Below are 27,183 nucleotides of genomic sequence, written 5' to 3' on the forward strand. Positions count from 1 at the left end.
TTATGAAATTGAATTTGACCCATTTATAGTTTTATTTTATGAACAGAACTATTTTTTCGATTAATAAACCTTCATTAGATTTTTTCATTGTCAGCACGTTTGGTTGGTTTGGTTAGGTTATGACGGTTTAATTGCATAAGAAAAAATATAAAAATTAAATTTGAGGCATTTATAATTTTATTCTATGAACAAAAATAATTTTTCAATTACTAAACCTTCGTTATAGTCAATCAGAAGCCTCTAAATGACACTGTTGGCAAAATTAATCCTGAAAAACAAATTGTGCAGTCCGTACGATAATTATTGAGGACCATCGCACGATAATTTGTTTCTTTACTGAGGATCAATCAGCTGTTCCATCCGCTATGACGTCATTCCCGCGCGTTATAAGCTATGCCACATTTTGAAAATTATAAGCTATAGAACAAACGAGATATTATAAGCTGCAGCACATTTGAGCTATACCATTATAAGCTATGCCACATTTTAAGAAAGCCGTTATAAGCTATGCCACATTTCTACGATTATAAGCTATGGAACAGTTTGAATTTACCATTAGAAGCTATGCCACATTTTTACGACTATAAGCTATGGAACAAATTCCCAATTATAAGCTATGACATCGTACCTACTTAAATAGGAAATAAAGAGAGATAGAGTGGGAGAGTGAGTGAGAGAGTGAAGTGAAGAGAAGAGAAGAAGACTATTCATTCAAGTGGTAAGCTGGTAAGCAGTGTTGCCACTTTTAGGGTAATTACCCTTTTTTAGGGTAATTTACTGGTCTTAGGGTAAAGTTTAGGGTAATGGTAGATTTAGGGTAATTTTAGGGTAAAACTAAAAGTTAGCATAACAATGGAAATTTTACTAAAAAAATGAAAAAACTTAAAAATTTGGCAAAAATAGTTATTTGTGCAACTAGTGAGAAAAGTGAGCAATTGACTCACTCGAGAGAAATCCTTACTCACGAGCCGTAGGCGAGTGAGGAATGGTTTCTCGAGTGAGGCAATTGTACTTTGAACTCGAGTTGCACATTATACTTTTCCTACAGTTACCATAAAACAAATAAATTGGTGAAGAAACATAACCTATTTTTACACAGAAGTGAACTTTTTTAACATAACATTTAATGCGAAGTGACAAATACAACAGTACAACAGCTGACCAGCTGATTTACAGCCAGTGCTGCCAACGTATTTCGCGCGCATGCGACCTTGTCTGCATGTTACGCGCTCACTATTTCGTGCCTTCACGTTGCAAATCTGGAGTGAGACAAAGTAATTAGAGTGAGACAATGTTAACATTGTCTCACTGATGAGCGAATTGGCCACTTTGCTTTCTCAAATCAGTGAGAGAACATGTACATTGTTAGGTAACTGTAGGAAAACGTTCTTTACATACAATGGCCAAACCACCATATTCGATTCGACCGGTTTAAATCGATTGCTATAATGAATTTTTCATAATAAGTTATCCTAATCGATCTTAATGGGAATTATCTGTTTTAGAATGTATTCGATTCTATAACACGTTATAGGCCTAATAAAATATGAAATATTATTCGTTACTGGGTTTGATATTTAATTATGTGATTGAATTGATTTAAACTGGATTATTTTACAAATTGTGTTAAGAAATTTGTACTATGTATAGATTTAAGCTTTGGTGGTACCGTACTGTATTTTAAAGATATGATTGACCAAAAACAGTAGTAATGGGTCGATACAGTAAAAAAATACGATAATTCTTGATTCGATATTTTTCGTTATACGATAGTCGATAGAGCTGATCAATATCAGCATTTTGTTCTTCTTTCGAATGGTGTTTTAGAATCGAGAATAATTTGACGTAAAATTGATTGATATTGGAACTTCATTTAGTATAATTAACCACCTTATGTAAGATTTATATGATTTTAACAATGTTTTATAGCATTAAACGCAAATATTAACATTTAGGGTAATTTTTAGGGTAACTCAAAGTAGATTTAGGGTAATTTAGGGTAATTTTAGCCCGCCTTTAGGGTAAAATCGCAACAACGCGGTGGCAACACTGCTGGTAAGTATTAAGTGTTCAACTTCAAGATTTCAAGATGGAGTAGTGTAGTATTGTATTGAAAGTTTTCGTATTAATTAATTCGTTTGCTTCAATTATCCTCCCCATACTATTACCTTGTAATGGGCATCGCTTTACAAGTCAATTTGCAGGTAATACATTCATTCATATTAATTAATCAATAGTTTCAAGGAAATGTATTAGGAGTGTGAATTTAAGGAAACAGTTATTTCCTTATCTTATTGGTCCGCCTTGATGTTTTCGCAAAATGTAGTGATCCAAAATCACTCAGATTATTATGTGATATTAATGTAAAGCAGAGCAACAAAATAAATAGTCCTAGAAAGGTTTTCTTTGATGCTTTTATCTTAAAATTGTTATTAACGTAATTTATTGCCAAAGATAACTGGGCCTTGAATGTTGTCACCTACACCTAGGCCTATTAGTTGAGGACTTAACAGCTGACAGTCTTGCCTAATCTGTTTTTCATGTTGTCGAAATGAATTATTTACGTCGTTTTAAGTCAAGTTGTTTGTTGCCATTTTTTAACTTAACCCTCCAACTGTCAGTCATATTATTGGGTAGGGGGCAAATATTTACTGTATTTACATTGGGATATGATGTAATTTTTATATGTCTACTTACAGTATTTTTAACGCTGAATCCAAAAATGAAACAGTTTTTGTCGGAGAGATTTCTTAGTTGCCGTAGTGGCCGTAAAACGAAGGTTAGGATTACGAATCTAAGAATAATTGAGCGGTATTGAAGGTAATGGTAATATGGCGTGGTCTGGACTGGACGGGTCTGTACTGACTTAGTGAGGAGTGAGGAGGACTGAGTAAAAGAGCAAACAACTGTTTATAGGCTACTTGTTCTAAGTTAATGCAGAATGAAATCAAAACAATTCCTTTTGATTTTTGGAACCAAATAATCAGTTCTTATTTAGGCATGTGAGGAAGGTAGGTCGGGTTTTATGCGGATTCGTGACTGTATCAAGTGTTTTGAAGTGAGGTTAGATTAGGAAGGTAAAGGTTAGGTTAAAATGAACTCATTAATTTATGCAACTTCCAGACTGTTTTTGCACAATTAAATTCGGTAGTAGGTGTAACACATAATGAAATAACGATATTTAAGTAAGTAGCCTAATGCAAGCTTGCACATTTTTGAACAATGACAGAAAAATATTTAAATAATCATATTAACAATTGTACTTTATCACAAATTGGCAGGTATAGTTATTAAAGCCTTAAGAAACTCAACTGTTTTCTTAAGGAAACGGACAAGAGATTTTAGAAATTTGCGAAAACTGTGTACAGCATGACCAATCACGGCTCACTGGATCTAGTGGCCAATGACGATCTACAAACTCATTTGTCTGCAGACAAATTAAAAGCCAACAAATGCATTTATCTTAAGTTGGTGTTGATCAGATGAAGCATATGCTTATTATTTGAGACGAAACTCGACGAGTCCGGTATTTGGTGGGTGTGCGGTATTTAATAGGCTATGTTTACCTTAAGTTAGTCGTTATTAAGAGCAAGGACTTGGGAGTGACATTGCAATATTGCGACTAGGAGGCATTCCATATTAACTAAGTTACCACTGTAGTGTTAGATTCATAGCCTAACTTCCGCTAAAATAGTCAAAACAACCAAAAATTTAAAGGCCTATTTAAGTTAAAACCTCAAGCATATTATTTATGGGTGAAACTAAACTGATAGGCAGAGGATACGCGTCCGGTAACCGGAGGATTAGACGTCTGGCAATTACTGTCATAACCTAGCCTAACCAACTAAACTTGCTGATAATGGAAAAATCGAATGAATGTTAAATTCTGTCCATATAAAAAAATTATAATGCCAAAAATTCTAACAAAAGATGTAGGTACAGTTAAGAAGAAATAGTGTTCAAAGCAAAATCATCGACAAAAAGTTAAAGTCACCAATGAGATTCAAACCCTGGACCTCTTGTAAATCAGCCGAGCACCTTATCCACTACCGGTACACCACTAACACTGATGGCTGTTCATTGTATCGTTGTGGTAATGGCGTTCCAGGCTCCCACAACCCAGTGACGTCTTTGCCGGACGCCTTATCCACGTCCGGTTACCGGACGCGTATCCTCTATGAATATAATAAGATACAGTGTGTAAATTAAGTATTGAAACAAATCTGTATTTTTTAAACCGAAATAGATAGAAATATTCTGTTTAAGTCATTGATTCTTAACAAAGGTTCTGCAATTTTTACACAAAAAGAAAATTTTTTTACCCCCTAACAGGGTAGTGGGTAGGGGGTGACTTATTTTTTAAAAATAGCAACCCCTATTGAGTGACACCTCATTTTTCAAAGGAAACACAATGACGCAAACCCGAGGTGAATATCTCCCCCCTGTAGCCAAAATGGCAGGCAGGTATTCCAATATGGGTGTTTTTTCACATAAATCTAATTTGGAATACCCGCCATTTAGGCTAGGGATGAAATATCTACCTAGGATTTGTGCCATTGTATTTCTTTTGATAAACCCTTTCAAAATGAGGGGTCACTCAATAGAGGTTGTTATTTAAAAAGATAAATCACCCCCACCCCCTACCCTGTTAAAGGGGTTTAAAAATATTGTTGAAGTAAAAAATTACGGAACCTATGTCAACAATCAATTCCACAAACAGAATATTTCTATCTATTTCGGTTTTAAAAATACAAATTTGTTTCCATATTTGTGAAATTGGTGCTTTTTCACATACAGTAAATCAAATTTTGGATTACCTGCCATTTTGGCTAGGGGTGAGATATCCACCTCGGGTTCGCGTCATTGTGTTTCTTTTGACAAAACCTTCAAAATGAGGGGGTTGCTATTTGAAAAAAATAAGTCGAAAAAAATAAGTCACCCCCTACCCCTACCCTGTTAGGGGGGTAAAAACTATTTTTGATGTAAAAAATTACGGAGCCTTTGTTAACAATCAACGCCAAAAACAGAATATTTCTATCTATTTCGGTTAAAAAATACATATTTGTTTCAATACTTAATTTACACACTGTATAAGTTATAGCCTAACTTACGCCTAAGTAAATCCTTTTTATTCTTGCAAATTCATTTAAGTTAACTTTTTCTGGAATAGTCCCTAACTGCGGTACTTAACGGATGTTACAGAAAATAAACATAACTTCTAGGCCTAACTTAAACTTATATTAGGCGTAAGTTTAACTTACTTTGGCCGGCTAAGTTTTTCTTCAAACTCTGTGGATTGAAATGACAAAATAAAATAAAATAGCCTAACTTTTACCATTAAGTTATGTTACCTGATATTATTACTAACATGCTAGTGCATTGGTTTTGGTTTTTTATAAATAGTAGCCTAGTTTACGTAACAAATGCGTAAAGATAACTGTTAACGTCATGAGTAAGTTAGAAAATTGAAGGTGGTCATTAGGACATCCCTAAATGTGTGTATTAACCGCTAGTATATGCTTTGGCAAGTGCTTTAAAAACTTCTAAATTTCGAGTGTCGTTAACACAATTTAAGCGAGTTGCCTGTACACTACTTTACCTAGGACAGTGTTTTAATTAGGCTAAAAATCAGTACTCATAACTTCTAAGAGAGGTTATGTTTTTGTTTATAACCTCCCATTGCCACTGGCAGTGATGAGACAAAACATTGTACCAAACACAAAAATTGCACCACTCAACAATTAAATTGGCTTGAACGGCTGATTAGTTCAAGTTCGAATCATTACAATTTTACTTCTTCTCTCTCAATCCTTGAACCTCATTGGTCCGTTATTGGCCTGTGTTGTTATATAAGTAAAACTAAGATATGCTGTTATGAAAGTAAACAATTCTGTTATGAGAAACTTTTCAATTCTAAGTTAACTGAACTGAAACGTCTACTTTAAAAATCGGCTGTAGGTAAATAATATTAGGTACACGAGTTTTGCTAAAATGTATGAGTACAGTAAGCTAACAGGTATTAGACTATAGCTAATGGTTTTTTTTTTCAAAGGAGAGGAGTGAAAATGCTTTTACGCACACAGGTAGCCAGCCTGTTGTGTAAGACTCCCGAATCTAACACAGACGACTCACTAAAAAAACCCCTCTACTCTGTTGGACACAGACCTGGAATTGTTTGTCACAATTCTTCAAGTCAGGCCAACATGTGACCTAAGCCCTCAGGGCTCTCACAGTTTTTGGCATTTAGATACTTTATGACCTACACTGCATCCCGGTCAAGGTCGAACTTCTTGGCGCGGAGAATACCCTGGATGTAATGTGACACACAGGTCAAACTGTCCTCACCCTCTGTCATCATCGGTATGACCGTGACCACTGACAGCAGTCTTACTAACTGTTGAGCCTCCAGGCGGGGCCTTTCCCAACGCTGGCAGTGGAAAATAGTATGTTCCACGTCATCGGGAATGCCTGGGCAGTATATGCAATCGGGTGACACGGCTTTGCCCATCCTGAACAGGTACGACCGGAAAAAGCCATGACCCGTCAGAAATTGGGTGAGGTAGAGTCCACCTCTCCGCACCGCCGATTAACCCAAGGTTGGACTTGCTGTATCAGTCGCCTGGTCCAGCGTCCCCGAGTCTCCCGTTCCCAGCTCTCCTGCCACAGCTGGTAGGTGCGGGTGCGTTATTCTGTTCGTGCCTGGTCCTCCCCACGGTGCTGATAAATTGCCTTTCTCTCCCCCGCCAAAAGTTTGACGGGGATGACTCCAGCAACCACCAGGACGGCGGGTTCGGACTCTGTTCGGTAGGCGGATGCAACTCTTAGTGCTGCCTGACGCTGCACTCTGGCGAGCCGCATCCTATATACCTCCTTATTGAGAGCGTCTGCCCACACCTCTGCACCGTACAAGAGTACGGACTGGACAGAAGACATTAACAGCCTTCTACGGCTGGACCAAGGCCCTCCGACATTGGCCATCAACCGGCTAAGAGAGGAAACCACCCTAGCGGCCTTGTCCGCCGTACGGAAAATCAGATACCGCCAGCTAAGCTGGCCGTCCACCATAACCCCAAGGTACTTGGCAGAACGAACGGTCTGGACTTCGACGGCCCCTACCCTCAACGGCACGATGGTGTCGATCCGTTTTTTTGTTAATATCACGATCTCAGTTTTGCTCAAAGCAAGCGAGAGACCATGGTCTGCCATCCATGCGTTTATGGTACGCATAACTCGGTTCAGCTTTAGCTGAGACAGCTCAACGCTATGTGCAGCTATCAAAACTGCAACGTCGTCTGCGTACCTAACCAAAACAGTTTCCTCAGGCATTTCAGACCTCAGGAAGCTGTCATACTCGACATTCCAGAGGTCTGGGCCGAGTATGGAACCTTGGGCAGCACCGGAAGTGACACTCATCGTCCGTGGGCCTTCTGTAGTGTCATACATGAGGATGCGGAACCGGTGATAATCCTCTATGATACGCATGAGGTATGACGGAACGTGGAAGGTGTTCTCCAAAGCATCAAGCATATCGCACCACTTCGCGGAATTAAATGCGTTTCGCACATCGAGTGTTACGAGCAGCACAACCCTAGTAGTGGTTAAAATCCTCAGCTCTCATCACTGCTTGCTTCACCTCCTCAACAGCGTCAACCGTAGATCGCCCCATCCTGAATCCATACCGGCGAGGGGACAGGTCCCCCGCAGCGACCACGGCTGAATTCAGCCGGGAACGGATCAACTTCTCGAGGACTTTGCCAGCCGTATCCAACATACACAGAGGTCTGTAAGAGGATGGCAGGTCTGGGTCTCCCTTCTCCTTCCCAACAAGCACAAGCGTAGCTGTTTTCCAGCACGAGGGGAAAACTCCTTCGACTAGGCAGGCGGGCCGCCTCCATCTCTCCAAGACTGAAAAGTGGTATGTCATCCACCCCTCCGAAATCCCGCAGTGGGCGCAATGTGAGAGCCGTGTAAAGGAACTTGACTATCCTCTCCATAGTGGCCCCCATTCTTTTTTAACTAAAAAAATTATTATTGCCGCTGATTTCAATATTGACATTCTAAAAAATGACACCATATCCAATAAATTCATAGAAATTGTAGAAAGTTATGGATTTCAATTTAATTTTAAAAGCCCAACTAGAATAACAAACAAGAGCAAAACGTGTATAGATAATATAGCAACTAATATAGTGTGTGATGTATCAAATGTTCTGAATTTAGACTTAAGTTTTTCTGACCACAATTGTTTGATGTTGGAACTGTGTTTCTGTAAAAAGAAAGGAAAGTCTAATACTGTAAACAAAAGGATTTTTAATGAGCAATCAATGGCACAGTTCTCAAAAAATATCCTTGATGTACAATTTAATTTGACCAGTGGCAATGCTGATGATATTTATTTTTAATTTATTAACCAGTATGCGAAATATACGCATTTAAAGAATTGTTCCAGCCGCAATATTTTCCGGACTTTCTACCATGTTAAGTGTTTGTTAACGGTTTATTTAATCTCTTGGCTTTAATTTTAGTTTCAAACATTAATTGTTTGGTATCGTTGGAAAGGGCATAAAATTATCTACAACTTTTGTAATGGGTAGTTATTTCATTCTATAAGCGTTTAACAAGTTATGAGGAAAAGTTCAAGAACAATGATATTAAAAACCACGTTTTTTAATATTGTGAGATAAATATTAAGTTGACAACAAAAGTGTAAATACAAAAAACATTTCCTGTAAAATTATCTTTCAAACAAAAAAAGAATCATCCCGATCCGTTAAACGGTATGCGAAATATACGCATTTAAAAATTTCCCTAGCCGCCATTTTGATGATGTCATAGCTGGAAAATGAAACAGGCGCGGACTTGACACCCGAGTGGAAAACACTTCCTAAGACACCTATATTGAAATGCAAAAGCAAAATTCTCTATACACGACACGCACACAGAACCCTAGTCATGTCCAGGACTAAATGCTTTCCTGGACCGTACACCACTTTCAGTGTTTTTTTACGGTTTATTCAATCTCTTTGCTTTATTTTTAGGTCTAATCACATATTGTTTGGTATCATTGGAAAGGGTATAAAATTATCTGCAACTTTTGCAACGGGTGGTATTTGATTTTATCAGCGGTTAAGAAGTTATAAGCAAAACAATAAATATAATAACAATAAAAACTACGTTTTTCAATTTTGTGTGGTGAATATTAAGTTTACAACAAATGAGTAAATACAAAGAAGATAGTTTGTAAAAATATCTTTCAAACAAAAAAAGAATCATCCCGATCCGTTTAACGGTTTGCGAAATATACGCATTTAAAAATTGCCGAGCCGCCATCTTGATGACGTCATAGCTCGAAAACGTACCAGGTGCGAACTTGACACCCGAGTGGAAAACACTTCCTAAGACACCTATATTGAAATGCAAAAGAAAAATCTCTACTGTCCGCGAGAGTAAAGAAGTCCCCTGAGCTCCGGCCTTCGTAGTTTGAAGGCGTTACGCTTGAACGTTTCGCACGACAATTACTGTAGAGGCGTCTTTGCGCTGCTCTGCTAGTTTTAAGGCTTAATTTTTGTATTTAATATCTGTATGATTTTATAAATCTAATCTATGTCATAATATTTTTTTGCATAGTCATACAATCGAAGAAAACCCATTTTCTAGTGTTACTAAGGCAAATTAATAACCTTTCTACTTTATAATTTTTGTTTAGTTAAATGTGACAATACCAATTAAATACAATACAATAAAATCCTTTTTAAATCCGAGATTGAAAGCATTAATCCCAAATAATCAGTTGATCCATGAATATATACTTATGGTGAATGCATATTACCGGTACATAATATAAGTACACGAGTACAGCAGTTTCAATAGCATTCATCGCAATAAACATCTTATTATTAAAGTTATTAATCCTATTACCATTAACCTAAGCAAAAAATCAAGAAAACAAGCAAAATCCCTTTGTTTGACCCAATATCTACGACAATCACGCGGTTTGACGTGTTCATATCAGGTAACACGCCATTGACGTCTATACTTTGCCAACATTTCTGGAAAGTTAAATTACTGTCTATCCAAGTTTCATCCAGATAGAAAATTTTCCTTTTGTTTGTCCCTTAGCTTTCTCACCCCTCGCAAATACTTAAACCTCCAATTAACGATGTCAGGCCTTTCAATCAAACATTTTCTTTTAGGACAAAATGTCTTCCACTTGAACCCCATATCTATTAAGAGACGCCGAAGTGCCCATTCGCTCCATTTAAAATGAATTCTTTCTCTCAAAACAGGTATTAGTTTTTTTACATGTAGGGACAATTTTTTTGTTCTTGTAAAAATCGCGTATTTCATCTACAAACACACCTATATCTATTTGTAAATCTATTTGTACTTTATGGTGGTCAGCCTTCTTGCGTTTTTTCCCGGGTGTACAGAGTTTTTCATCCGGGGTTTGTTTGCCGTCTTTTCTAATTCGTTTAATAGTTTTTTCTGGCACTTTACAATTGTTTGCGGCACGTGCTGTTGTCTTTTCTATCGGCACTAATAAATTTTTGTCTTTACATTCGTTGTCACAACACTCGATCACCCGTCTAATTAAATCCCTCTCTCCAATATGTATAGTAGCACCACGTTATCCATAGCAATAAGGACCGTCCAAAACAAAACAGAACTCACTACGCGAACACACGAGACAGCAATGAATCAAATAACGTGACCACATGATGATAATCCACTTACCAAAACAAAGATCTGAGTAATTATGTTTACAACAGTTGTTTACAGACAGACATCGAGGCGAGGCGCCCAGATGCTTAGCGCCTGCAAATAGTGCGCGATACCCTCCAAACATAGCTGCGTATCGCTCTGGCTCAAGGGACTTCTTTACTCTCGCGGACAGTATACACGACATGCACACGGAACCCTAGTCAGGTCCTGGACTATTAGGTATATCAGCACCATTCAAACTATTCATTTTACTATTTATGTACTGAAACTTTTAAAATTCAGAGTTATTATGTTTAGATACAAATTTCATTTGATATATGTGCATGTAAATAATCAGTAGGCTTATAACAGACAATTTCAGCTTAATATCATTTAGTATTTTCAGAAATCAAATCAGATCAATTTTAGTTGTTTTGTTTTAGTAAAATTGAAAATGAAATTCTAATAACAGAATTATTTTTTTTTATGTTCTTGATTATAGTAAAATATATTTACATATTTGAAGCTCTTTTTTGGGTTGATAGTAATAAGTAATAGGTCCTAGGAGGTTGAGGCAGGTCAAGTCAACGCAATGTAAACAAACTTCAAGAGATAATATTGTGAGATAAATATTAAGTTGACAACAAAAGTGTAAATACAAAAAACATTTCCTGTAAAATTATCTTTCAAACAAAAAAAGAATCATCCCGATCCGTTAAACTGTATGCGAAATATACGCATTTAAAAATTGCCCTAGCCGCCATTTTGATGACGTCATAGCTGGAAAACGAAACAGGCGCGGACTTGACACCCGAGTGGAAAACACTTCCTAAGACACCTATATTGAAATGCAAAAGCAAAATTCTCTATACACAACATGCACACAGAACCCTAGTCATGTCCAGGACTAAATCTTTCCCGGACCGTACACCACTTTCAGTGTTTTTTTACGGTTTATTCAATCTCTTTGCTTTATTTTTAGGTCTAATCACATATTGTTTGGTATCATTGGAAAGGGTATAGAATTATCTGCAACTTTTGGAACGGGTGGTATTTGATTTTATTAGCGGTTAAGAAGTTATAAGCAAAACAATAAATGTAATAACAATAAAAACGACGTTTTTTAATATTGTGCGGTGAATATTAAGTTTACAACAAATGTGTAAATACAAAAAAGATAGTTTCTAAAAATATCTTTCAAACAAAAAAAGAATCATCCCGATCCGTTAAACGGTTTGCGAAATATAAACATTTAAAAGTTGCCGAGCCGCCATCTTGATGACGTCATAGCTCAAAAACGTACCAGGTGCAAACTTGACACCCGAGTGGAAAACACTTCCTAAGACACCTATATTGAAATGCAAAAGCAAAATTCTCTATACACGACACGCACACAGGACCCTAGTCAGGTCCAGGACTATAAGGGATGGCAGAGAAAAGAAGTAATACGGAAATCAGGTCAACATAAGGGAAAATTGATAGGCTATATATGTAATATCTCCCCGAGGGAAAACTTTCAGATCGAAGAAAGAACTCTCGAATTATATAATAGAAAATAAACTAGATTGGAAAATTAAAGACTTCAATTTCTCAACCAAAAAGCGAGGCGATGCTGATATTAGTTCCAAGGAAGAGAAAAATGATGAGGAATTCCCTGCAAAAGATTTAGTTAATACAAGTAGCCTAGTTTCCATCCACCTAAAATAATGGAAAACTCCAACAAAGACTCGAATATACCCTGTGACACACCTAAAACCTTTAGTCCTAGCTCTACTCTAACTGACAACAGCACAGCTACCAATAATGAAGACTCGATGGTTGAAAGGGGAAACCACTTATTACCCTCAATTGATACGCATATTATCAATAATTTTGATTCCACAAATAAGGTTCTTTTGAGTATGGGTGATATCAATTAGGCCAACAGTAATACAAACCCACATACCGATAACACTAACCTGGGCATATGTATAGAAGCCTTGAGTAATGGTTGTTTCCTGTTAGATGACATGATTTATAATTACTTTCAGTTACTGAGCATTGATATTGCTGATCCAAAGATAGCTCTGATAAGCCCGGTTGTTGGTCAGGCCATAAAATGCTTAGAGGATGTCGATTTCATACTCACTCCCCTTGGTTTAAGTGAGAAATCTCATATCTTTATACCTGTCAATGATGCCGAAGCAGGCAGTGAAGGATCTGGTAAGCACTGGAGTTTGCTATTCCTATACAAAAAGATCCAATGTTTTCAACTATTTTGATTCGATGAACCAGATGAATCTTCCTTCAGCAAAGAAGATTCTAAATAAAGTATCAGGCTTTATTAGTCAGAAAGAACCAACATTAAATGTAGTAAATAGTCCACAGCAAAACAACGGAGTGGACTGCGGAGTGTATGTGATATTGGCAGTAGATTGGTTGCTCAAAGAAATAAGAAGTGGTAGTTTAGATGAGCAGGAGGCTCGATCTTTTAACAGCTTCAGAATGCAAGAACACAAAATAATTCTCAAGAGAGCTCTGCTTGCATACTTAACTTACAACAACCAGTATAGGAAACTGCAGTCTTCAGTGATAAGATCATTGATATTTAATCAAAGTACTGAGAAGTTGCCAAATGTTGAACTAACAATTGCTGAAGGAAATCTGCCGAAACAAGTTTGTTATAATAATGCTATATTACCAAACAGTAATAACGCCAATGTTAACAGTAAGTGGACACAAGTTAAAAATAATAGATCCAACCAAAAATTGGGAAATACACAAAACAGACCTCCTGAATACTCCTTAAATACTAGCAACCAATTTCAAATTTTGGAGAACTTGGATCAAAACAGCGTGCCAGTTTCACAGCTAAACTCAAGAGACAATAGAGGAAACGTTTACACCCAAAGTAAGGTTTACACTAACAAATTCAAGTAGGAGTACAAATAGAAACACAAAAAAAAAGGGAAGTAGAATATGTTATCCCTAACATGAAACTTACACTATGTTCTGATAGCCAGGGAAAAATGCTGGCACCTAAGATAAACGAGATAAGTAAAGGGAAAGTGGATACGTTCGGATATGTGCGACCAAACACAACCCTTATGGAAGTAGTTGATTCATCCTCAATTGGCAATTCAAATAACCCCCTAATCAGTTTAGGTGGAAGCAACGACAGTATTTACAATAATTTCGCTGACATTTTTAGCTTGAGAGCAAACCATAGAACTACAACAAGTGGAATGCCGGCTCAAGCTGCGCTAGGCGCTTAGAAACGAGCCGGCCCTACTCAGCTCCCCCCACCCCAAGTCAGTGTTGTGGTGCAGAGTGTACTATAGGACACATGCTCCTAGCCTGTGTTTCGCATCACTATTTCACTAGTCTAATTGCTGAATTAATCACTTAATTCAAAACTGTTTAATATGACAACATGCCTGTATACTGCGTGGCACATAACTGCAAAAATTATCTTGATATGTAAAATAAATGTACTGCAAACAAAAGAATGTTTAATGAGCTTTCCAAAACTCACACACATTTTTTTAGCAAAAACTCTGATTTTGAATTTTGAGGAAACAATAAAATTTATTCGAATTATATACATATTATTTAATTTGATGAAGACTCTTATGACGGCTCAAAAAAATTACCCATAATACTATAGACCTATGCGTGGTTTTGAAAAAATTGGATCGATCATATTTTTTTAGGAAAAGCAAATCCCATTGATCACTTTAAAATTCGTGATTTAAAAATTCAAAATACTGTTGGGTCATTTAACACTAACCATCCTCAGTAGAATACAATGTCTCATTATTAAGAAACTTCACAAAGTGGGAAAAACTTCTTAAATAGTAAAATTTGTATAGAAATATACTATTTGTTTTATGATATAAAATTTGACGGTAACAATGGCTATTGAAATATTTGTGTAATACTAGGCCTTGCTATGTGTTCCCTTTGTTTGGAGTTACTGTATAAAAATGCATGGATGAGTTTGTATTAAGCATTTCAATGTTATTTTTACCAAGAAATACTTGAATGATGAACAAAATATATGTAAGAGTTAGTATGCTAAGATTAGGAAAGTTGGTTGAGTCTTATGAGTAGGTACTGTAAGTAAACGGGTAATTTAAGGGATCAATGTTTTATAATATACTAAAAAACCTTCGCACCTGTTTTTTAACACGCTTTAACCTACCAAATTGTTAAGTAAAAGGCTAATTTAGTAACTTAAATTATAATTTCATCTTAGCAAACAAAGTTTCATAAGACCAGTCGGAGCTATTTTCTCTTGTATACGAGCCAGGCACGGGTGTAATAAAGACTGAAACATAGTAAATTAGATTGGCATTTACGCAGTTAATGTTTAAGAACCAAGTGAAATCCATTATAATTATTATCAATATCAGTTATTGAGATGAGTATTCCACCTAGGTGCGTATTTTATCCCGAATATACAAGTGGTGTAAGTAAGTTTGAGTGAATAATGAAGCGGAATGTTCTGTGTGGCATTCAATGCACAATAAACAATACAACCTACTCGTAAAAACTAAGTGTATTTTCAATAGTGTGATAAAAGAATCATCACACAAAAATAAATCTCCACAATTATTGAGATCTGTCAATCGCGAGATCTGTCCAGATCCGCAAAAGATGAAGGTCGTGGCGCAAAAACCAAACGGGAGCGTTCCTCAGGCTTCAACCCCTGAAGCACAATGTCAATGAGCTCAAGCTCACTGATCCCCAAACGCAAGACCCCTTCCACCATACGAATGTCCCCCACGTACTGGCTGAGAGACTCGGCTGGCTGCTGAGGACGAAAAACTCTTTTAACTTTCAGCTTTTCCATGACCCGACGGGGCATGAACAGCTCCAAAACGTCTTTATGAAAAACATCAAAAGTGACGCCTCTGCGCAAGCAATCAAGCAATCTGTCCCCCAACGGTTTCAGACAGTATGGAGCAATGAGTTCCATCAAAGTTGCGTCAGACATGCCAGGGTATTCACGCATGCACAAAACACTCTCCAGGAAAAAAACAAAGACCATTCACATCTAACCCATCCACCGGCTGGAAACCACTCAGGACAGAGGCAAGGGGATGGGGAAGTTTGGCAAAGGAGTTAGAGATGGAAGGGGAACTATAGACTTGAGAAGGAAATGGAGATGGGGACTGGACATTCAGCGTAGCCGCAGCCAAGGTGGACGTGTGAGAGGGGGATGGGTGACATTTGCAGGCAACTGGAGCAATGTACTCGGCGTAGGCGGAGCCTGGGGGGTACCCACTGGAGCCACAACATCAACAACAGACTTTGCCTGAACTTCGTTTGAAATTTCCGAAGAACGGTTGTCTTCGAAAATTTCAACTTTCTCTTTGACAGACTTTCCTGCCCTAATACTCTCCAAAATTCCTTCTAGCTCAAGGATTCTGGCCTCCACCCAACTCTTGTCTTCGTCCTGGATTTCAGGTTGCCCTAAAACCAAGACTAGACGCTTCCGCCAGTGCGTCAGCTGGGTGATGGCTGAACCCTTGGCTGAGCCCGTAGGCAAACTACTCCAACTATCAATTTCCCCACTAAGCTCTTCCATCCTCTCTTTACATGCCTCCAGTTCCTCATTCAAACTGAGAGACTCAACCCAAGCTTGAGGAATGCCAGCAATCTGTCTGAACTGTGTACGCAAAGTGCGTACATCAGTTCCAGGAGTCTCCCCCCGGGACCGCACCTCGTACACCAGCTCCGGCTTCCTCAAATATTCTGGCACAATTGACGCCATACCGAGTCTCAACCAGTACTTGACTCAAAACAAAGGACAACAAAATTTTTACAAAACAAAACACAGAAATTTAATTCCTAAGGCTTCTGGAAGTTGATGCCTACGCACCTGATGGGGCCCAAAGGAAGAACCTGCCCATTCATACCGCATGTACCGCAAGAAAAACAACAACAAATGACCCACGAACGTACACACACACAGACATACACCGATACATACACTAGACAACACCTAACACTTGTGTGATGGGGTGTACACACAAACCATTTTTTTTTGTTTTGAGAAAAGACCATGCTTTTGACACTCTTGCTCCCGAAGGATGCAAGTCATTACCACCGATTCCACCCGGTGCCTCGGCCAAAAGGGCGAGCTCCGAATAAAGTGTGTTTACGCCCCACTACAACAACAACAAGACCTTTTCCCAAAACTGCCAGGCCAGAACTCTCCAAGAAACCAATCCATCCTCGGTCCTTCCAAAACAAATCAGAACGTGGACAGTGATCGGATCTCTAAGTATCCAAGTCGCGAAACCACAAGGTTCACGACAAGGCACCCAGGACGCAACCAGCCAACCACGCTCTGCTACCACCTGAACCGCGCCCTCGTGCCTGCACCCAGGCCAACGACTTGGAAGCGTGAATCCATGTGCAGGCCCGAGGAGCGGCCCATAAAAAAAAAAACAAACAAGGTGAGAACCATGGATGGAGGTTCAAGAACAACACGCCATTTGAGAGAAACGAGCTGTAATAAACAATTTAAATGCACAACAATAATCAACAATAATACATGAAACACTCAATAAACTTTAAATAATTTAGCTACTCATCTAGCCTACTAACTTACAGTCATTTCTTTTAATCATCAACTATAACAGAAAAAGTTAAGAATTTAATCATCAAAATTTACCAAAATTAACAACTTAAAAAAAACTAATATATTAAATATCTCTTCTTAATACTGCATTTTTAAGCTGGTAACTATAGAAAATTTAGGGGCCCCAAAAATAGAATGAATTGAAAATTATTTAAAATTAACAAGGCTTTTCAAATAAAATTTGAAAAAACAATAACAGGAATATAGGCCTAGGCTGGTTTGATATAAAAAATTTAAAAGGCAATAACAAGTAGGCCTAATAAAGAATCTTTCAAATAACTAAATAAATAAATCTACATATAAACAGGTAACAACGATCGTTTAACACTTGCGGTAAGTTGGCGGTCACATTCAGTTCTGGGCGGACAGCACCGGAGGAGGGACGAAGCAGGACGGAGAGGCGGCCATTAAGCAAGGTTAGCCAAGATATTGGAGACCCTCTCCGCCTAGGTTGATGTGCAAGTCCAAGGCACTCCTCACGGGCCCCAAAAGGTGTGCTGGGCGCTCTTAATTTACTCCATAACAGACAAAATCTTCACCAAGATGAAATAAAGGCAAAAAGCAAGTAAAACATGCCACAAAAAATAAGATGCCAATCGATGAAAATTTATGCCGATGCAGCACACTTGACAATCTCGGAGCCTCTGACACTTGGCGGTAGGAGTAATAAGTGTGGAGTGTTTGTGAATAAAAATGAAATATTAAGAGAGAAATAAAATAAGTCATGTTTTCAAGAAGAACAGAAAGGAATGATATTTATTTATACAGTTTGAATCATTTTTTAAACATCAGCTGTTCTAAATAAAGGCTAAAGAAAATTATTAGGTGATAGAACTTAACATACTCCCGGCCTTGAAGTGTCCTCACTTCAACAGTTAGTTAGTCCAGGGGTAAAACACAGAGTTTAGTTACAGGCCTTCTATAACAGCTTGTTGCGGTTTTTACTTCTGCAACTCGTACAATACCATCCTTGCCGGGGAATAGTTTCGTTACTCTTGCGAGGGGCCACTGCAACGTTGGCATTGAAGATTGGATTATGACCATATCACCCATTTTCAAGTTTTTTGTTGACTTTGTCCACTTTGTTCGCTGTTGCATTGTGTGAAAGTACTCTTTTTTCCATCTTTTCCATATGTTCTGAAAGAATGCTTGACTTAGTTGCCAATGCTTCAAACGATTTACTGGTACATTTGAGATGTCATCTTCCGGTATTGATACTAGAGGTTCACCAGTTAGAAAATGCCCAGGAGTAAGAGCTGATAAATCTGAGGGGTCGGCAGAGAGTGGACATAATGGTCTTGAATTTAACATGGCTTCAACTCTAGTTGTGAGCGTAGTAAACTCCGGATAAGTAAGGACTGAAGAACCAATTACTCTATAGATATGGTGTTTAGCACTTTTTATCGCTGACTCCCATAACCCACCATGATGAGGTGAAGCAGGAGGATTAAAATTAAAATTTAAATCATGTTCGATACAAAACTTAGTTATAGAATTTTGAGATTCTTTAGATTTGAGGTTCTTAATTATTTTCTGCAGTTCAATATTAGCTCCGATAAAATTGGAACCACAGTCAGAGTAAATTTGATTACAACGTCCACGTCGTCCACGTCGGGAAATAAATCTGACCAATGCAGAGATGAACGCAGGAGTAGACAAATCATGCACTACTTCAACGTGCACTGCTTTGGTTACCATGCAAATAAAAATACAAATATACACCTTTATTTGTTTGATAAATCTTAGGTTTGTGATCTTCAGGTTAAACGGTCCACCGTAGTCGATTCCTGTTGACGAAAATGGTTTTGCTGGAGTTATGCGGCATGGAGGTAAGTCTCCCATGAGGGGTGTCATTGGTCTTGGATGTAATTTGAAACAAATTATGCATTTGAAAATCCGTGATCTTATAACATTTCGGGCACCAAGAATCCAAACATGCTGTGATATCAAAGACTGAACTAGTTGCGGGCCTGCATGAAGGTATACAATGTGAAAATAATCAACTAGAATATGTGTCACATGGTGGTTTTTTGGTAATATGGCTGGATGACGAAGGTCGTAACAGACTGGCGCTTGGTTTATGCGGCCACCCACTCTTATCAAGTTTTCTGAATCAATAAACGGCTTTAGACGATGGAGACGTTTTGAGCATGATTTCTGGTTTGATAATAGGAAAAAGTCACTGTGCAATGTGGATTGTTGTACCATGTAAAATATCTTATTTCGAGCAGCTTTCAATTCTTGGGTGCTCAAGGAACCCTGGCGCCGTATTGCATTTTTACAATTATTTGCAAATCTCAATACAAATGCTATGACACGTAAGAGTGACATCCATGATGAGAATTTTGTTAAGATTGGCAATTCAGACTTTTGAACAGTCACACAACTAGATAAATTGATTGGTTTTAGTTCATGAGAAGAATCTAATTTTATCAAATTTAATTTGGATGTTGGCCATTGTTCATGAGACAGAGAAACAAAGCCAGGTGGGACCTTGCCACCAGGATTCATGATTGATTAGAGATGATAGTGGTAGACCACGTGAGGCACAATCTGCCGGGTTGTGTTCTGATTTTACATGTTTCCAAGATTCCGTTGGTACTAGTTCTTGAATCTGAGACACACGATTCGCTACGTAAGTCTTCAAACGATATGATGGGGTTTGTATCCATGTCAGGGCTATTGTAGAATCAGACCATAAGTATGTGTTTTGAGAGTTGAATACGTCAGAAAATATAGAGCGAATGTGTGTAACCAATTGAGACAGTAAGTGGGCTGCACATAATTCTAATCTTGGTATGGTAATCTTTTTTAATGGTGCAACTCTGCTTTTCGCCATTAATAGTTTTGTAGCTGTAGATTTGTTTAGGAATTCACACCGTATGTAAGTCACTGCAGCATATCCTAATTCCGAGGCGTCGCAAAATCCGTGTAGTTCTAGTTTGCAGCTTGTTGCAAGATTAAGTGACCGAGGTATAGATATTCGATGAAGGAATTGGATTTCATTATAAAACAACTTCCACTGAGAATGAAATTCCGTTGGGAGCGGTGTATCCCAAGTTAAACCTCTAGTCCACAGCAACTGCATGAAACATTTTGCTAACATAATGAATGGAACTAAAAATCCACATGGATCAAATATTTGGGAAATAGTGCTCAGAACTGTCCGTTTCGTTGGTAACTTATCAGATGTAGAAATGTCATGCTTATAGGAAAATGTGTCAGTAGTGGGAGACCACTGTAATCCTAACACGTTGAAATGGGGATCATCAGAGTTTTGGAGGAACTTTGGAGTTTCATGATGTGATTGAGGAATAGAAGTCAATAGTTCTTGAGAGTTTGAAACCCATTTCCTCAATTCAAAACATCCGAGTTTTAATAGTTCAATGAGTTGAGATTGAAGAGCGAGCGCTTCTTCTGTAGTTTCTGCCCCCGTGATAATGTCGTCAACATACGCATGATTTTGCAAAGCTTGTGCAGCAATAGGATACTTATGTCCTTCATCAATGGCTAGCTGATGAAGTGTCCGAATTGCTAAGTAAGGAGAACTGTTCACGCCATATGTAACGGTATTCAATTTGAAAGTATCAATTGGGTGTTGTTGATCTTGACGCCAAAGAATTAACTGAAAGTTTCGATCATCGGGGTGAATAGTTATCTGGCTGTACATTTGGCGAATGTCACAACAAAATACAATATTGTGACGTCGAAATTGGATGAGTAAGTCACAAATGTTGTTCTGTAGCTTAGGGCCAGTCAGAAGAATGTCATTGAGTGATGAACCCGAACTGGACTTACAACTGGCATCAAAAACTGTTCGTAGTTTGGTGGTACTACTACTCTCCTTTAAGATACCATGATGTGGAAGATAGTAATGGGGTTGTGATTGAATATGATCGTCATCTGTTAGTTTTGACATGTGACCTAATGTTTGGTATTCATTCATAAAGTCATGATAGAGTTGTGAAAACTGATCATTTGAACGAAACTTCCGTTCCATAGCATATAAACGTGTTTCAGCAGCTGGCTTGGAATCACCTAGAAAATGATCTGAGGAGTCTTTGAAAGGCAAACGAACAATGTAACGTCCGTTTTCATCACGAGTAACAGTTTTTCTGAAGTGTTGATCACACAGAGCCTCTTCTTGGGTTAGACTGGGTGATGTAGGGGGTTCTTCTTGCACCCAAAAGCGTTGTAAGGAAGCATGTAAATCAATGTCACTTTTTGACAGTAAACAAACATTGAGTGAAGTGGCAGGTGTGTTATTGGTAATCACAGGGTTTGTGAGGGAGCAAGGAGCGGTACCCATAAGTACAAAACCGAAGCGAGTTCCTAAAGCAGTAGGTAAGTTAGGACCAAGTGAAAATTGGTTTTGAGTGAGAAGTTGAGGGAAAATTGCATTTCCAATTATGAGATCAATACGACTCGGTATGTGAAAGGAAGGATCAGCCAGGCTATACTGTTGAGTGAGTTGAGTGACTTTAGATGAAATGGATGAACAAGGAACATCAACTGTCAACTTTTCAAGGACGAGAGCAGGTTGAGCTTCGACTACCATTTTACCAGACATAGTTTGGAGATCAATTAAAATCTGCCCTCTGTTGGTTGTTACATGTTGATTGATTCCTGATAGTTGGATATTGGACTTGGTTCTTTTTAAATTCAAGATCCTAGCTGCATGTTCGGTTATTAAATTACACATACTGCCCGAGTCAAGAAGAGCTCGAAACACATGTGGCTCACCAGAAGAGGAAGTGATTTTTACTAACAATGTTCCAAGTAAGACAGTAGTATTTTCTTCGAGATTTGTTTGCATAGACTGATGTGGTGACACTAGAGAAACAGATGTGTTTGGTATCATCTTAGACGATTCTTGATCATCAATGTGATTGTTTAACTGGTTAGAACTAAGTGAAACTTGGTTACTTTTGGCATGGTCAAAATGCAACAGTGTGTGGTGCTTGTGATTTCCACACTTTTTGCAAGATGACTTAGATTGACAAAATTTTGATGCATGTGGTCCGAGACATGAAACACATTTTTGAGATTGTTTAACCAACTGGAACCTTTCATGTGGGGACATGGCAAGAAATTTTGAACATGAGTAGATTTTATGACTTTGTTGATTACAAAAAAAACATGTAGTTTGTGTTGGTCGATTGTCTTGTTGAGTATTAAACAAAGGTTTGGCTACATTCACTGTAGTAGTTCTCTGAAGTGGGAACCTTTTGTTAGTGTTCAAGGAATTGAGTGTCATTTGTTGTTCATTACTGGTCATGTTTTGGGACAACATAGCATCCTCAAAATAAGTGCATTCATTATTAAGGTAAGTAATTATCTGTTTTGAAGTAGGCAATGAATGATCTGATGTATCAAATTTGTTACAAACTGATTCTAATTTGTGTCGCAGATTAAGATCCAACTTTCTTAATAGGACTACGGACAACAACAAGTTAGAGTCTTGGACGTCATAGTTCAATGCTGATAAAGCTTGAGTGTTTTCATTGAAACGATTGACAAAATCTCTCACACCACTGATGTTTGAACTAGAAATGTTAGGTAGATCTAGCAGTTGATTTAAATGTAAAAGTTGTAGACGCCTGTCATTGTGGTATCTTTCTCTCAACAAATTGTATGCTACTGCATAATTGGGTCCAGTAATTTGGAGACTTCGAATCAAATTTAGTGGCTCTTTGTCCAATACACTCAAAAGGTATTGAAATTTTATTACACTAGACAAAGAGTCATTGGTGTGGATAGTGGAGTCATATAAATTTATGAATGATGTCCAATTAGTTAGATCTCCATCAAATTTTGAAAGTTCAAATTTTGGTAAACGTACCTGAGACTGAGCTGGGCTGCAACCAACCTTGGGCGAATCCGGGCTAGAGCCACTTTCAGGAAGAAGTGATTTTATATAGCTTGTAATGTGGATGAATAGGTCATTGATTTGATCTTCATCTTGACTTATAGTTTCATTATCCAAATCATCTTCACTTGATGTACTTACAATTCGCTGAAAATAAGAATCAAAGTCTTCTTTCTTCTTCTGGGCTTCTTGCATAAGAGTCTTTAAGGCTTCGTGTTGCACAAATGTTAATGTTTCTTCTTGTTCAACTAGTTGATCTATGATGTTTTTTATTTTGTTCATACGAACTTTAATAAAAGATGTGAGTCGTGTATAAGTCTCAATTTTAAAATCACTATTTGTAGATGCCATTGTACAAAGATGATGAGATAAGTGTAAAAAATTCACAAAGTGTAAATGAGTGGGTTAACAGTTTCAATATGGAAATAAGATGTGGAGTTAGGTAAGAGTTCAAAGGCACAGAAAACAATGGGTAAAATGAGGAAATATTGATGTATGAAGAGTTTTAGTGGAAGAAAGTAATTCCAAATCGCTTAAGTAATATCCGGCTCGAAGGACCATTAAATAATGTGGAGTGTTTGTGAATAAAAATGAAATATTAAGAGAGAAATAAAATAAGTCATGTTTTCAAGAAGAACAGAAAGGAATGATATTTATTTATACAGTTTGAATCATTTTTTAAACATCAGCTGTTCTAAATAAAGGCTAAAGAAAATTATTAGGTGATAGAACTTAACAATAAGAACAAGGCTGAGGGTCGTGGGAAGTAACAAATCGAAACACTAAACTAACCTACTATACAAAAAACACTTGGACCGTTGAATATGAGTCGTGACATTCGTCGGTGGAATTAGTCACGGCTCAAGTTCTTAATAATGATGATTTTAAAGCCTGAAAACCTGACGGAATGTGTAGGAAAACGTAACGCGCCCATTGTAATACATGGGACAGTGCCAGCCGCTACGTACACTGACTTGGGGTGGGGAGAGCCCGTCCGCGGCCGGCTCGTTTTCGCTGCATTGAGTCAGCGTTCCATGTTTATAGTTCTATGGAGCAAACTCAAATCTATCAGCAAGGTCAGGCCGGTTTTTATATCAACCATTCCTTTAAGATATGACAAACCTTACAATAGTGTTGAGAATATTCAACTAGATCTGGTGAACAAATACATCACTGAGCTGGCTGCTAAAAAATGGAGAATATTATTGTAATTGACCTATACCGGTACTATACTTTTCTCAAAAGAACAGACTTTACAGTACATGGTCTTCACATCGATAGCAGAGGCAGAACTAAAGTAGCACAAGCAATCCTTAGCACTCTCTCACAGTGGTCAGCAGAAAAGAGACATAACCAGTCACCCTCAAAAGAAGACTACCAAGAAACACCATCGCTAACCAACACGGAAAACCATACACAGTCACTCCGAAATAACACGGTTACATTGACAGAAATGCCCATGTACGAGCTTATTAAAAAGCACCAACACAATAAAGCAGTAGGGTTTGCACATAGCATCTCTGCGGATTTCCACCATCCACGACACATGACGGCGGGAGTGGCAGTAATATTTAAAACCCACTTTCAAAAACCAAAACCTCATGAGTGTGTGTCAAGGCATTTGGCCATACAAAACACAAAACCTGGAGCCACTGTATATAGTTTAATTACAAAAGCAAATTATTATGGAAAACCCTATATTAATGATTATAAAATCGCTTTTAAGGATTTAACTAAGTATTTTAAAGAAAGAAGACTGACACATCTTATATGTTCCCCCATAGGATGTGTTAGGGACAACATATCCTTAGCTGATTTCCTGAATAATCTGAAAATTTTTCAAAAAGAAACAGGAGCAGAGATAACTATTGCCTCGTACTACCAAAAATCTTTCAGAAAATTAAGAGGTGGCCTGACACATGAGGATTTCAATAGTAAAATACAATCCTTTATTATTGCAACGTCACTAGGAGAGCATCAAGAAAAAAATATGAACAGTAACATGCATTCAGAGGACCATCATCTACTAAGCCCTACAATGATCTATGCACATCCATCAATACCGATGTCAGCTTCCACACCTGTATCAACAACTGCCACAACATCTGGATCAGCACAATTGTCTGCTACAGGTTCTACATCAGCATCTCCCACTAACCAGTCAACACTAACATCAACAGCAGAAACGCAGATGGAGAATGTGTTAAGTGTAGTGAATGGCGACCTCACTGAATGTGAGGCGCTAAAGCAGAGCAAAAGTGAGAGTGAAAGTGCTTCAGGTGTGGGAATTATAAAGGAGAAAAATCAATGTTTTTTAGAGAAATGATTGTACTAAGCATAAATTAGATAGTAAGTTCAAAATCTTTCACCAAAATATTAGAGGTCTAAATTCATCCTTAGAGTCACTAGAAATTACTCTTTCTGAAGTTAACCCAGATGTAATTGTAATCACTGAGCACAAAATGACAGAAGTAATGCTTACAAGATTAAATATACCCGGCTACACTATAAACTGTAGTTATACCCGGAAAAATAGCAGAGGAGGGGGAGTTATTGTATTAAGTAAAGAAAATATTAAATATAAACCTCTACTTATCCCTGAAATCAATAACCTATTAGAAGAACAGATCTTTGAATGCTGTCTGGCAGAATATCCTAATGTCTTACCTAAGAATTATTCCAAGTTACTGGTAATTGGCTTTTATAGAAACCCAATCAAACAAAACGAAAAATTATCTGTTGAGAAATTAGGTATCATGATAGAAATTCTTGTTAACCCATTGAGGAAGACACACGAGTCTGACTCGATGCCGCTCCGGGTGGACTGAACGCCGACACACGAGTCCGACTCGATGTGTGCGTTGCGTCGCAATTATTGACGTAGTTCTAAGTTTTTCCGACAGATGGTGTTGCCATGTCCTTCGCGAATGTCTGAACTGACGAATAACATATTGTTTTGGTCTGTTGGCCATCCTGTTGATTTCTTATTTCATTTATTGTAAAGCGTCATCTGCTCGTGTTGACGTTTGACGGCAGACGAAACCGCCCACCGTTTACCGAGTGTTTGTTTTGGTTATGTTTTGATTATGTTTTGATTATGGATCGTGAAAATTTACATTCTTCTGAGGTAGATCGTTATTTAGACAGTGATTATGAGTTCGACTCTGAAACGTGCAGTGACGAAAGTGTTGAGGACATAATCGTTCATCACGGTGACAAAAATGAACGGCCTGTGGACTTCCTTGAATTTAGGCCTACCGGTAGTGCTTCTAATTACCAATCTCGGCTATCACCGAAATTATTTGATGAATTTGAAGAGGAGTTTGATCAGTATGACAACTTTCAGGTAGGCCTAACTAATAATAATCCTACTGATGAAGTGGATATGGTTCCAAGTACAAGCACTGTTATGGAGCCCAGGCCTAGCACTAGTACTATGGAGCCTATGCCTATATCTATGCCTTGTAGTAGTAATTCTGTTCCTAATCTTGAGGCTAATAGGCCTACTACAAAAAAATGTATCTAGTAAAAGGAAAATAAAGCTTCCACATTCGGAAAAACCTAAAAAAAAAAATGAAACCTACAAATAATTCTCTGGTTACCAAAAAACAAAAACCTGGTAGGCCTAAGAAATCAATTACACCACTAAAAGGCAAATGTAGGCCTAACAATAAAAAAACTTCAAAAAACCCCAAAAAAGGTAAAGGTAAGAAACCAAAGTTCGTTGATAGCGATTGGCCTTGGTTGTATGTAAAAAATGTCCCTAAACAAATTGAATTCCGCGGTGTACCTAGAATAAACGTACACACACTTCGTAGCTTAGGTGAGAACCCAACAGAATTAGATACATTTATGCAGTTTGTGGGGAATGAATTCTGGGATATGGTAGTTACAGAAACCAATGACTACGCTAGAAAACTGTTGGGAACCCCTGGTAGGAAGATGTTGAAGACTGATAAAAAGTGGGTAGATGTTACTAGGG

The 27,183-nt window shown here is 37.8% G+C and overlaps 1 protein-coding gene across 1 annotated transcript in view; it reads left to right on the top strand.

Moving 5' to 3' along the window:
• The first annotated feature begins 2,080 nt into the window (after positions 1-2,080).
• Positions 2,081-27,183, top strand: part of LOC128984369 (E3 ubiquitin-protein ligase Arkadia-like) — a 180,996-nt gene continuing 155,893 nt past the window's right edge. The window contains exon 1 of the mRNA XM_054403687.1: positions 2,081-2,204. The gene's annotated coding sequence lies outside the window, so the exon portion shown is untranslated. The remainder of the gene's footprint in view (positions 2,205-27,183) is intronic.

The sequence above is a fragment of the Macrosteles quadrilineatus genome, unplaced genomic scaffold (genome assembly GCF_028750875.1).
Source record: "Macrosteles quadrilineatus isolate MER2022 unplaced genomic scaffold, UCM_ALF_1.0 Scaffold_1__1_contigs__length_201487025, whole genome shotgun sequence".
Lineage (NCBI taxonomy): Eukaryota > Metazoa > Arthropoda > Insecta > Hemiptera > Cicadellidae > Macrosteles > Macrosteles quadrilineatus.